General features: G+C 38.8%; 1 long non-coding RNA gene and 1 pseudogene across 1 annotated transcript; both read right to left on the bottom strand.

Annotated features, from left to right (window-relative positions):
- Window positions 1–8,837: 8,837 nt before the first annotated feature.
- Window positions 8,838–9,648, bottom strand: LOC149230096 (uncharacterized). The gene is made up of 3 exons (XR_016247989.1): window positions 9,373–9,648; window positions 9,201–9,262; window positions 8,838–9,072 (listed from the first exon to the last, which is right to left on the bottom strand). It is a non-coding gene; the product is annotated as an uncharacterized LOC149230096 (long non-coding RNA).
- Window positions 9,649–13,073: 3,425 nt separating this feature from the next.
- Window positions 13,074–13,657, bottom strand: LOC149230095 (arabinogalactan protein 16 pseudogene; annotated as a pseudogene).
- Window positions 13,658–14,458: the final 801 nt, after the last annotated feature.

Below are 14,458 nucleotides of genomic sequence, written 5' to 3'. Positions count from 1 at the left end.
TAGTTGGATTAGCTTAAACACACAGAGCAGAAGGTTGAGTACAGGCATGGGGCTCCCCAGTGTGGACACAGGTTCACGTTTGGACCAAAGCTTCCCTTACAGACAGTTCGTATTTTCCATCAGGACTTCATCAGCCAAATGTTGTAACCAAGCATGGATAAAATAGACTCAATATTGGCCAAGTGCTATAGTGTCACAAGTCTCTTCAAATTTCAGCCACATACTCTATTCAAAAGCCAGAACATAGTAGTTGGCAACACTTATTTCCGGAAACAAAAATAGTAATATATCAAAAAAAACAAAATGAATGTGAAAAGAAAATAGTAAGCATAATCAAACAAAGCAAAAGAAGAGTTAATAGGCAAAACAAACCAAATGAAACAATGAACAACAAGCAGACTATGTACATGGCACAGGTGTGGCCCGATGTATTGAAACTAGTGTTTGAGGACTTGGCCATTGACAGGAAGATTATCAATCCTCATATCAAGTGAAGTTTCTTGTGGACTAGTGCCAGTCCATTGGGCTCCACTATCAGAACGTGGTGGCATTCCATAAGACCTTCAAGTGAAGACAACAACATTGTTTTAGGTACTGCGTGCAACATGGGCTCAGATGATGGCATGGGGTAGTTGTTTTTACTCCGGGAAGGGTTCAAGTTTTTAAATTCAATGCGTAAGTGGATCTTCCCAGATTTCTTACGTGCAGGATTTAAATCAGAAAACCAAGTATGATGACGAACTTTGCAAGTAATCCAAACACTTAAAATGTTAGTCAATCTTTTTGGTGAAAGGAGGACAAACAACATGTATGTGTTACCTGTTCTTTGCTGCAATGGCTTGTCTTCTCCTTTACCTGGAAACTCATGTTGGATTGTTTGCATGTAGTGGGTACTCAGGTCATCATCTACTCGTGCAGACCCATCCTGGTATTGTTCGATCAAGCGGTCAATGACTGATCACTGCTGCAATGTGTAACTTATACCGAGATTGGCCATCTTCAGATCATGGTGGATTCCCAGGTTGCTCTGTTAGTTCATAGTGTTGGTCCTTTGTGTGTTCAGTACGAGTGCTTCAACATCATAGTTTGTGACTTCATACTTCAAAAAACTTGAAATCACGCATGGTTCATTGTTTTGGATGACTGAGATACACTCGGTCCTTGAGCCATCATGTGTTCCTAATTCATCAAGACTCATGGCCCACAACTTGTCTGTACATGGTTCGTTTGGCATGCTGGTACTTCTGCTACTACTGTTATTGCTACTACTGATACTATCTGAAAAAAAAAAATTGTACAAGTTTCATTATCATTAGTTGGGCGAGGAAAGAGTCCCAACTTCTTTTTTGATGAGGTTGGGGTTGGTCGTGCAAGATAACACTCCAATGTCTTTTCTAGGAAGTAGTTTCCAAATATGAGTTTTGCGAAGGCCAATGGTTTGTTCTCATCGTTAAGGGGAGTGATGTTGTGTTTCATATACCTCTCTGATAACACCTGGATATGGTTGCATCCGCCCTTGTATGGAAGCCACATGTGAGACCAGTTTGTAGCAAAATATCCATCTAGCTTGTTGGACTAGTCTCTCTTGAGTAGCAGGCCATATGCTTCCCATATGTCCACAACAACTATGCTGATGCATTGGTGGACTTAACTGTCATGGGATAGTCAGATGATCATGTCTCGTAGTTCACCAATGGCTGGTACTGATGTTCTATCAAGTTGGATGATTATGGTGGATGTTTCATTCCATCGTGCATTGATCTTCTTAGCAATGGAGAACAGCATGACATTGGTTGCGGTGCTAGAATCAACCAAGTAGTTGTGGACATTATAGTTGAACACTTCGAATGAAAGCAGGAATGCGGGGGAACTTAAGTTTGCTTCTTCCATTCGGAGTGTATTGAGCACAGTGGATAGTGATTCAGGAGGTGTGATTTCTCCCTTGCTGGTAGAGGTTGTGCTGTCTTTTGTTGTTTGTACCAATGCGCACAACTAGATATCTTGCTGACTCTGGACTTTGGCTAGCTCGAACAAACTGATTTTCACTTGAGTTTTCTCCATTTAATCGACTATGTTGTAATCCAGAGGTGGTAGACTCACCGAGGTGTCCGGGGTGGAACGAATGTTCGTGCTATTCGACAGAGTGTTCTGCAATTTACTTCCTATGGACGTACTCTTATCCACCACTGTCTTCCCGGAATTGCTTTGCGTTTGTTGCTTTGAGGTAGCTGGTGGGTTGGCCTTCTTTATTAGTTGTCTCACCTTCTCTTGCATCTCCTCAAGTGTAGGGGGAGCCCCTTTACTCCTAAGATGGTAACGATTATTTTGCTTTTGGGGCTGGTTCTTGGTGTTCGTTTTCGAGACTAATTGTGAGCACTGGTATGAGTTCACCACATGCCCAGAATTTGGTGCTTCATCAGGTGCAACCTCTTTGTTATCATCCGTGTCTTTCAACTGCTCCTATACGTCACCATCCACATTGAGTGTATGAGTACAGACAGAGTTAACAACTCACTTCCAATCTGAACAAGAGTTCTCGAGGTGAAATTCTTCATGGAACAAACAGAACTTAGGATCAGCGCATTGATCGAGTTGGAACATAGGCTTTTGCACAAATTTGGAACCAAACTGGTTGTTGCTTGATGAGTCGGTTGATGAACTACTTTCCTATCCCTGTCTAGGCAGATGACTACTCACGAATGTGTTCGTCTTCCATTGCTTGAGTTCGGAAGCTTCCGTGGTCAAGTTCTTGACAAGGCGAGTGAGGGTCTCAATATTAGTTGCTTCCTTATCTTTGCCCTTGCTCACCATTGCTTGGGGATTTCTGCTCGCATCCTTGGAGTCTTTTGTTGATTCGTCATCCTTGATGACTCCAATGGTGCGCAAGTCTTTCTCAACAGCAATAGCCTCTTCACAGCTTTCTAAAAGTGTTGGCTTCGCAGCTCGCTTGACGAACTGCGGAATGCTGGTTGGCAGTGCAAATGTGTAATAGTGGACAGTGATGGAGTCATGAGGTTTGGTGTCTGTCGCAAACTTGTTCAAAATACGCATAAAACTCTGATTGAAATCTTTCACTTTCTCTTTTCCCTCCATCCTAAGGCTTCCCAATTCTTTGAGTAGCATGGTTGGGGTCTTATCATCAACAAACTTTTCAAGGAATATACGTTTGAAATAACCCTAGTTCTGTATGGAGTTGGGTGGAAGGTTGTGATACCAAGCAACTGCGTAGCCATCCAAGGTACATGGAAACAATCTACATGCTATGTCATCATAACATACCTCAAGGGTATGCATCTGTAGGTAGAATTTGTCTAAGTGATCTTCTACCTTCACCGTGCTATCAGGCTTGAACTTGATATTCATTCTCTTTGCTCGCTTCGGCATATTGTGCAGAACAATTGGGAGAGCCAATGGTCCCTGAGTCATCCATTCAAGATTTAGGTCATCCATCTCTTCGTCCTCTTCATCTTCTTCCTCTCCTTCAGAATCTAATGGTTCTGGATCTGAATCTGTCGATTCATCTCCACCTCCACCTCCTCCACTGCCTTCCCCTCCGCCTCCTATACCGAAGTTTGATCCCAAGACCACAAGAGTGCCTTGTTCGTCTTCAAAGAAGATTGGAGGTTCCTCTCCATCTTCAATAGCTTCTTCCAAACCTTCAAGAGTAGCAAGGAATGCTTCTTCCATCGATGATACAACAACCCCTTTGGGAGTGGCTTTTGGCTTCTTAGATGCGTGTGGAAGATACTGTATGCCCAGGATCAGTCCGACTGCTTTTGCGAACTAGCAAGTGATGGGACAAACAAAGCAAAGGTGTTGATATGAAATCTCGTGCTCAATTCTGGGAGGTGAGGAGTAACCAACTGCTAAGTCATGAGAGAGGGAGTGCGAGTTACTGCCTTGACCAGATGGTTGATGAGTGAGTGTGAGGGGAATTTCAGCCATGTACAACTGGCTGCCCTCCTTCTAGCGCCAGAAATGTTGATGGTGCTGGACCCGCCAACATTCAGGGGATCACCCCGGTATGAAGTCCCAACTAGACCTCACACTGTTTGGTGTGGGAGTCCCATCTGGTATGATGGCCCGGTTGCCATTAAGGATTTGCATCAACTCTTGGTTGTCATTACATGAGAGCGGTTCACTTTTTCTTCGAGAAATGAGGTTCGCGTTCCTGGTGAGTGTAAGTGTACTTGTGTCAATGGTTCTCTTACTGTGAGGGGAAGAAGGTGAAGGTGAGGTCAAGGTTGAAAGGGATCAGTCCCAACTCGACTAGGAACACGCGACATACAGGACACACACAACTTCTGGCTAAGTAGTCCACTCGGATGCGGCAGTCACAATATACAAGGTAAGATAACACATACAACACTCATGGAACAGTCCGAACGAGTGCAATGATTGTTACAAAAAAGGTTCATGTGAAAGGTCTATCTGATGTCCAGCAGAGCAGTCGACACGGACGAGACAACATTAACAACATATACAACACAATTCCTTTAATAGATTATGCATTACAACAAATGAATCAATTCAGATGTAGAACATAGGTGAAAGAAACATGCATTACAAGTGTCAAAGATCAGTCTTACAACAAATACAATACATGTGTTAAAACATGCTGGCTTGTTAACATGCTTCTGAATTAAGCGAAAGACACATTGTTACACCATACATCACTAACCTCGTCAACGGGGCGTTGGAGCCACTACTTACTCCTCAAATAAAAGATTATAGACTCTCTTGGCTATGTGGGAGGAGCTGAGGTGAAAAGTCCCTTCATGTACAAATGAGGGGGGTATTTATAGCCAAGGGTGAAACTAACCCTTGTGGCTTTTCGACTACCCTTATGACCGTTCAACTTCCATGAATTTTTGACTTATATGACTCTCTATTCAACAAGTGGGTCTCTTGGACTTCCACGTTACATCACATTGATTGACAATAAGCCCATAGTGGAGATGTGGGCAACATGACTCATGGCTTGACTTGACATGACTTGACATGATGATGCTGGTACATTCGTGTTGCTACTGGAATGCGTGTCGAGCTACAGTGCTATTGAGTGATGGATGTCTTCATGGTGTATCATAGCCTCACCTCCGCATGGCGAAGTGCATGGAGTTCTCTATAGTTAATATTTAATTAAATTTTAATTTCAAATTATATTATTATTATTTATCAAATTTTATCATATAAATTTTATTTCTTTTATCAACATTTTCAAAATGGACATAATTTCAATTGGCCAAGTAGTTTAATTATCAAACATTTTAAATATTTATGGATGAATTTTCTAGTCTATTTTTTCGAAAATTTGGCGAAGGATTTTTGGAATGGTATGTCATGATCTACACAATTTAAGTACCATAATTTTTTTTGAGAATTCTAAAATTATTGTTACATTCCAAAACATATTTTAAATCAACATAAATCCATCTTAATTCAGGATACCAAGGCCTGAGAGGGATCAAATCTCATTCAAACTTCTTTTTTAGTACAAAACTTAAGAAAATGTTTGCTCAAGAAATTTGATTCCTCTCATCATTTGGTAGATCCTTAGTTAAAATGGATCTATGCTAGTTCTTAATAATGATACTTATAGATTATAAAATTTACATCTTTATATATAAAAGCATTCTCATTTTTAATCTTATTAAAACCTTGGTTTAATTTCTATGGAATATCTACAAAAAAAATTTAGTAGTAATGAGGATAGAGGGTTTAAATGTATCTCAAAAACAATTATAATCTTTTAGATTTATTTAAAAAATGTTATAAAATAAAATATTTTGATTATGAAATGAGTTATGGTTATAAAAATGTCTTTCTAATTAATTACATTTTTGGTTTTGAATCAACATTTCGAACCATTTATTGTGATTCATCCCCAGTATGTGGTATTGATAAACCATGGTATTGGCCATGTATTGTAACAAAATTTATTTACAAAGCTAATAATATCCATGGTGGAGAATCTTGATATCTTATAAGTTTATTGTAAGCATTAAGTTTTTATATGATTATTAATTAAATTTAAATATCATTACTAAATCATTATTTTAATTTATATGGTAAACTGAATCTTAATTTATAGCTATTATTTCTGTCACACATTTTAATGTGATATATATATTATGAATGTCTTTTATTTAAAAAATTGTTCATGTAAATTTATTAATAAAAATAAATTTACAATATGATTAATGGAATTTTATTAATTTTTATTACATTTAAATTTTTATTATTGATTAAGTGATCATTTAAAAATTTATATTCATTTATGAACAATATAACATCTCTTGCAAACTGAGATTTATATTACTTTTAACTTTTTATTATTTTTTAATCAAAATAACATGTGAATATTTCACTTTTTATTATTTTTTAATCAAGATAACATGTTTACATGACTACATCATCACCGCATACTAAATTGTAAAATATCTCTCAATACAACAATAATAGAAATCTATATGAAAATCTATAATCTTACGAATTTTTTTTTTAAGTAATTAATTGACCCCAATGCCCACAAAAACCAAACCATACCTACAAACTAGCAATTGTCCCAAAAGGTACAAAGAGAGGCCGATAGGATTATTAATTTGGAATTGTAAAATTTAGTAGCAAATATTGCAGAGGGAAATTCCATGATATTACAGAATGAAATCCCATCCTATTACAAGTAAAACTGAGAAGTTTCATATACCACAATACAAGTAAAACTGAAACCAATCTTGTAGAGTGAAATCCCATCATATTACAAAATGAAATCTCATTATATAGGATTTATTAGGGTCATTACAGAGAAAATTAACATAAGTGGAGAGCTGATTCAGAAGGTATGACATGGACTCTGTAGAGTGAATCCCCTAATCTTGTAGAGTGAATCCCATCATATTACAGAATGAAATAGAAGTCTAAAGGATTTATCAGAGACATTACAAAGAACGCTATCACAGTGGAGCGCTGCTTCACAAGGCAAGACATGGATTCTACTTATTCACCACAGAAACTCTTGTTGTTGAAGATGAGAAGCAGCACAAAAGTAAGTCATTCCACAACTACTACAAACTTACAACAATATTAACATCCTGCAAATATTCTCATCTATGAGGAGCTTTGGGGGCCTATAGATTACAAGAGAATAGCAGAAATTCTTCACTAAACATGTTAGTAGCGTACTGATCATCTTGGCGGTTGGAGACAGAACTGGTGTTGAAGCTCTCTTTCCTCACAAACCCAGCAGGGGATTTCTTGTCATAATTCTGAGTACAAAATTTGACTGTCATTTTCTGCATATTTCTATTTATATACATTGTTTGAACTCCTGTACAAAATTTCCCACAGAAGAGAAACAAAAGATATTACAATCATATTGTAAGAGAAACAAAAGATATTACAATCATATTGTAAGAGAAATGATCTGGCTACTAACAAATGAAAATCAACATGAAATGATGATTCAAGCACTACAAAGCTAAATCCTAGTTTTCAAAATACATTCTATATTAACTACATGTGGGCATCAGACTGTCCTTGTATAGTGACTTAAGCTATTTGGCTAGCAAGAAATGAAAAGAATTCAAAACAAAGATGTTATTCCTAATCAAGTTTGACACAAGAATAGATATGCATATTAAGGGACACAGCCACCTTTAAAGGAAAAGAAACAAATAATACTAAGATCCCCAGATATATATATAACAATAGTGTGGAGTTATTTCAACGAGGCTTGTCAAGGTAATCCCAGCTATTGTGGATCATGAGGCATTACTTTAAGAGACAATTACGAGATCAGTTTCAAAGCAGAGCTGTAGGAGATGGATCAAACAACAGAGCAGAACTTTATGCTTTTTGGTAGATTCTGAAAATAGCAATAGAGAAAGGTTTAAATTGTCTACAGGTGATAAGAGATTCCAAACACATTGCAGAGAGGTCAAATGGAAATTTCAATCAGGAAAATTTGCAGCTGGCCCATCATTGGACGGAATCAGAGAAGCAAGGAAAAATTCCATGTCATTATCTTTTCAGCATGTCTGCAAGGGATAAATATGAAGGCTGATATATTGTTCAAGTAAGCACTGAGGATGCAGAACAGATGGATGGAGATGATTGAATACCCCATCTGGACCTTCTCATTCAATCTATTTCTAATCAAGCTATTATAGTAATGACCTTTTGGATGGCTGTTTTGGAAGCAGTGTCAAAACTTAAACATCATACTTACCCTAAAATTATTATAACTGTTTACATGCTTTCCAGGACTTTAATTGCATACCATAGTTACACATAAAAGCCACGACATTAATCACATAACAGTTTGAAATAGTTCAGCATGCCTTCATAACATTGGAGATATTCCAACTGTGTTCATATTTGTCACTAATCCTGGATGACTTTAATTACAGTTCTCAGACCCTCTCCTTTAAGCATGTGATCAAATGCCTTGTTGATGTCAGCAAAAGAAACCTTGTCTGTAACAAATTTATCCAGTTCAAGCTCCTGCAAGTTAAAACCGTAATTATAACTCTAATTAGATATGATAAGCATAGATTGCTCCCGTCATGGTACGGACCAAAAAAAAACAACTGGGAAATATGACCACATAGTATTATCTACAATTATGGTTTGAATAAGCTGTTACAACTATGTTATGAAGTCTTACCCCATTCAAATACATCTCCACAAGGCCTGGAAAATCAGTACGAGGCTTATAATTTCCAAAGAAGGTTCATTTCAATGTTTTCTTGCTCAGAAAGTTTACAGGATTCGTTTTAAAGACTGCGTCTGAACGAGGGACCCCTGTTAAAACGGCTACACCCTAGCCCTGCAAAAACAGAACTCTGATATCAAACATATGCATTGCCTGCATTTTCTTAATTAAATCGAAGCAATCAGTTTAAACTTTAAAGCTACAGCTTAGAATTGAAATGATTGATGTATCTTAAACCAAAGGAAACCAAGAGCTAGTACATCATGGCAGCATTCCAAAGCTTGAACCATGGCCTCAATACTCCCTGTGCATTCGACGCTGCAGTCCACCCCTCCATCAGTTTTTTCTGCAATTACCTGTAAACATTTTTTATAAGTGTTTGGAAATTAAGAGTCTACACTGCTTTGAATGGATGGTGAATGAGTGCACTCCATGCGAAAATCTGGGAGAGAGTTTGATGATCATTTTGGGCAGCTCAACGTACCTGCTGAATAGGTTTTTCGTACTCTTTAGGGTTTATAAATTCCGTTACTCCAAATTGTTTTGCTGAGAAAGGAAAGATTACAAGAAAGGGTTAAAAAGGCAATTCTACAAGTCAACATATCAACATATGTACACATATTTTCCAATAATGGGAGTGGGAAATATACAATTACCTCGTTCATATCTCTCATTATTGAAATCGATTCCAATTATTCGAGCAGCTCCTGCAATTCTTGCACCTTCACAAGCCTGCGTAGTTAAACTCGGGTCAGAAGGCTAACATATAATTAAACTCTACCCTCATCATATTGGTCCCAATGAAAATGCAGGTAGGGGAAGTGAACAGAATAGTCCCTAGAAAAAGGTTTGAGGACTTTAAAACTGCAACATATACTAATATGCATACAGTGGAACATAAAGAGGGCACTTGTTATTAGTACTTACAGCAAGCCCAAGAGCCCCCATGCCAAATACTGCTACTATCGAACCCTTCTTGGGTTTGCCTGCGTTCAAAGTAGCACCCATCCCTGATTCCACAACAGAGAAGAATTTTACACAACAATTCCAGTCAAAGAAACCATTATGAATGATTTTATAATTATTAACAGTACAGCGAGCAAAAGTCCTCGCAATTGACATGCCCACTTTGTAAAACACTATAGATTTTATAATTATTAACAGTACAGCGAGCAAAAGTCCTCGCAATTGACATGCCCACTTTGTAAAACACTATACATTGTCAACGAGGTCAATTATTTCATTTCTTCAGTCAAACTTAATATATTATCATCTCAAAATTACTTATAAAATCTTCTACAATTCAGGAAAGTAGTTTTTGCATAAATGGCAGGCTACATCCAGACTTGGAGTCGCTCTGCATTGAGTAAATTCTGTTTTGATAGGAGATCCAAGGGCAATATAGGCCTTGCGGGGCAGGGGGTGTTTAGAGATGAGCATGGTAACATTCCAGGGAGGTTAGACAAGTTTAAAATAATCAAAATTTAATTTAGAAAACACTTGAAAGTAAGTTGAAACCTTTAAAACTTAATGCATTTAACTCACAGTTTAGTTAGTGTATCTGATGCAACAATAACCCTTTACTAACCCTCCAGTTCAATTGATTTACAGTTAATTTTGCAGAACCACAGTGTTAAGCTTACTAATCTCTTTCGCTAACAATTAAACATTAGATTACAGAAGTGCACTTCAGCATAGCAGATCCAGTTTAGTGAGAAAAAGAAAAAGGAAATGAAATAACCGCCACATTTAGCGGATTAGTAAAATCACCCAATCATATTAAACAAGAATGGAGCAAAAGCAGTCCATATTTTAGTGTAATAAAAGAAATTACAATACATTCCATATTTTAGTGTAATAAAAGAAATTACAATACATTCCATATTTTAGTGTAATAAAAGAAATTACAATACTTGAGACACTGCACACAAGCAGCTGGTAACTTGAAACTCCAAGATAATGTAAAATTTATCCATCTATGGGCTGGTTCATCATCATGGATAACATGAGAATGAGGAACTTGTCCATTTATGGCACCTCAGTCTAACACAAGCTGGGTTTCTCATCTAATACTGTAGGATGAAGAATAATAGAATTTTTTTTTTAGTATTAATGCCCATTGTGTTTAACAAATTCTTCTTAGTCAAAGCTTTGAACGCCTAAATTACAATTATATTCACGCATATACCACCCTAGTCAATCCCCTCTTTTCTCTCATCTGTTTGGCATAATTTTCTGAGGCACTTCTCATCTGGTTTTTGGCAAGCAAGGGAGACTTTCTTGGGTTTTTGGCTTGAAGAAACAATCCTTGATCTTGGTGACTAATTTCTTGGGCAGCGAGGCAGTTTTGGAGGCTATTTGGAGTAACATACCTCCATCTAAGTTAGTGGAGTCCTTCTAGAGCTGTGTCTGAAGCAGTGGCCCCCTTTAGAAGCAATTTTGGGAGAAGTGAGGCACTTCTAGGTCACCTCCTGTGACAGGGGCACTCTCTAGGGCTTGGCTGTGATAATGCAGAGCATTGAAGACAGTAAACAGCCTGTAATAGCAGGGACCCTGAGGGCCAATTAGGGCTGCGGCCAATCACATGGAGCAGTAAAACACCCCCTCATGTCTACATCTATGACAGCAGCACCCTTCCATCCAGTGATCTAAGACATCGTAAGAATTTGAGGGTAGAGTTTGGACAGCAGATCTGTGGCAGCAAGGATTACAAGCTTCCAACTATAGCTGTGGACAGATTTAGGGCATTGAAGGTAGCCACCGACTATATCCTAAGGTCCTGTTGGATAGCGGCTTACTCTTGTGGCAACAAAGAAGGTCTGCAACAAGATTCCTCTTGGTAGTGGGATACTGTGGTGAGGGATTGGAGGTAGCAGAAACCCAGATTGGTACAGCAAAGGCTTCAAACAATCTCAGGCAGTTGGAACAGTGCAGATACGCAGCAGTAGGTGGTACAAAGGACTGGAGATAGAGGGAAGGTCAGAGTTAGGGTATTAAAGCAGTAGGGTTTGGTTGATGTGATAGCACATGTTGTGTAATTCAATTGCATTTGAAAGGATTGTGGATCTAAACTATTTACTGTACTGTTGAATTGATTTCAGGAGTATGAATTCTTGAATATAATTATATGCTTATCCATCTTCATTGCTTTTCAATATTGTATCTGATTGTCAAACTGAAGTACATTGTTGGCATACAAACTTGTTTAGCGGCTCTTTCCTAACCCTAAGGGCAAAAATTCCCTAGGGATATTACACAGATATCAGGTGCTAGAGGAAGCTAGGGAGTTGGAGGAGGGATCTGAGCAACGTAAAGAGTTATAGAAGAATATATGAATAGTCAGTTAGTCTAAAATAAAATACGATGGCAACCACCGGGTTCAAGTTCACCAATTATTAGAAAGTCAGTAGTGTTGTTTGTATTCAATTGTAGAGCCTAGAGTAGAGCACTGAGGCGTAAGAATGAATCCTATGCATGTATTCTGTTTAGTGAAGCGCTGAGGTGCAGACTGAAGTCTACTCATGTAATATGTTTATTAAGAAAACAAATGAATATACATATTCCCCCTTGCATCTGTAATCTGGTTCTCACGCTGTCTGAATGTTCGATAAACATCTAAGGTAGGGTACAACATTTATTTTCTAACAAGTATACTGCATACGGCTGTGCATAGTCTGGGAGAGAGAGTTGGTAGATTGGGCCCATTACACCCCTTACTGCACCATTTCCTCAAATTCACCAACTGCCATATCCATCCTCTCCACCTGCCACTTCTAAATTGCACAAAAAAGACCCCTTCACGGAGAATTTTGCAACTTCACACCTACAGAATAGGAGGGTCTTCAGTCTTAAGTCCCCAACCCACAGGCGACCCAGATCTCTCACAGAGCATGGCTGTCGAGATGGGAACCAAATGAAACAGCCAAAACTGCTTTGATTTTGATTTGATTTTAACTCTTCCCAGGCTTTAGTAATCATCTGCAATGAGAAAAGAATTATGGCCTCCGCCGTTGGATCGAGGAATTAAAAAACCCAGCAATATAATAGAAGTAGTGGGAATTGAACCAGCGACCTGCGCTACAGAATAAACTGACTGAAACCCACAGGACAAAACATAACATCATCGCACTGCGTTTACTCACTATTAAATCGCTCGGTTGGGCGGTGCAGTTGAGTTAAAATTCAAACCCCCTTCTCTAAATATTTACAGAGATTATTCATCAAGTGACTGAATCATCCCTGGTGAATCCTGAACGGATCTATAACCTAAAAAAGTAGGATCCAAATTCTTGGGCAACGGCGAATTGAAATAAATAGAAATAGCCAAAAAATGTATACATGGGGAATTTGTACTAACCTTGATGATTCTGCGAAGGTACTGAGGAAAGAGGGGACTGTGCCGAAATGTCGAGGGCGGGCGGCCCCTGGAGACCGTTGGTAGCATGGCTCAATGAATGAATGAATATCAACAGATGCGCGAACAGCAATGGCAGGGGTCGAATCCCAGTGGCCTCACTTCGACTTGGCTTCGCTCATCAGTCCATTTCAATTTTCAGTCCTTTCCTCGTGGCAATAGCAACTCTCACAATTTTGAATAGAGCCTCCAGCTTCGAAGGTGTTCGTACAGAAAATAGCAAATTCTAAATGTAATGATTTTGCTGTGACTTAAAGCTTAGCGATGTACGAGAATGGAACAATCATCTAACACAGAATCCGATGCTCAAATTCCATCTATTATACAAATCCAGGCCCTTTCTTTCGTCTCTGTCAAGAAACTGATAGTCTCTGTCAAGAAACGGATAACGGATCTCCAGCAGCTCAGAAAAGATTGTAAGGGAAGGCGTCCAGGGGATGGATGAGGTAGGTCAAAGCCAGCGCCAGGAACATGAGCACTTATGCTATCCCTTGGTCGATGGCGGTGCCTGCAACATGAAGATACATTCCTTCAATCCTGTTATAAATCCCGTGACGAATCCCCTAATGAACCGAACCGAACAGAACTTTAATGTCGGAAAAAGCAGAAAAAAAGAAAGAATAAAAGGCCGAGATCTTACCGTCGGACGAGGGAGCAGGAGCGGGAGCCTCTGCATTGGCGGAAGGTGCGAAGAGATTAATCAACAGGAAGGCGACAGAGAGCATCAGCACCGTCACGGAGACAGACGGCAAACAAGAAAATCAAGAGAGGATGAAAAGAGGAGCTGCGGCAACGAACCTCAGAGAAAGCAGGAAGTTCTCGGCGCAAATAAACAGAAACCCGCCGAATAAACGGAAACCCGGAAGTTCTCGGCACGATTCGGAAACCCGGAAGTTCTCGGCACGGAGAATAAAGAGAAGCCCGCCGAATATGGATGCCAGGTGTCAACCTGAGATTGAAAGGAACGACGAAAGTCTCTTTCAAAGGGAAGGCCTATCGGCCTAAATATAAATAACACCTTTAAATTTAATGTTTTGATACCTCATATCTCTCACATCATTCCCAAGCCATTACCAACTATTTAGACATTCATTGTTACCAAGAGTGGTTATTTTAGAAACTGTTAACTGCTCATGCCCGCGAAAACCCAACCGTTCATACGAGATATAAATGACACCTTTAACATTTAATGTTTAGATCCCTCATATGTCTCCGGTCATTCCCACCGTTCCCAAGCCATTACCAACTATTTAGACATTCATTATTACCGAGGCGTGATTCTCTCCTAAATTCCAACTAATGAAATCCTTTACTTTTTCAAGAATAAA

This window comes from Pinus tabuliformis, chromosome J (assembly GCF_031772625.1).
Source record: "Pinus tabuliformis cultivar Carrire ecotype Pingquan chromosome J, CPIR1, whole genome shotgun sequence".
NCBI classification, from domain to species: Eukaryota; Viridiplantae; Streptophyta; class Pinopsida; order Pinales; family Pinaceae; genus Pinus; species Pinus tabuliformis.
Note: the sequence above shows the minus strand (reverse complement) of the source record. Positions and strands in the feature narration are given on the sequence as shown.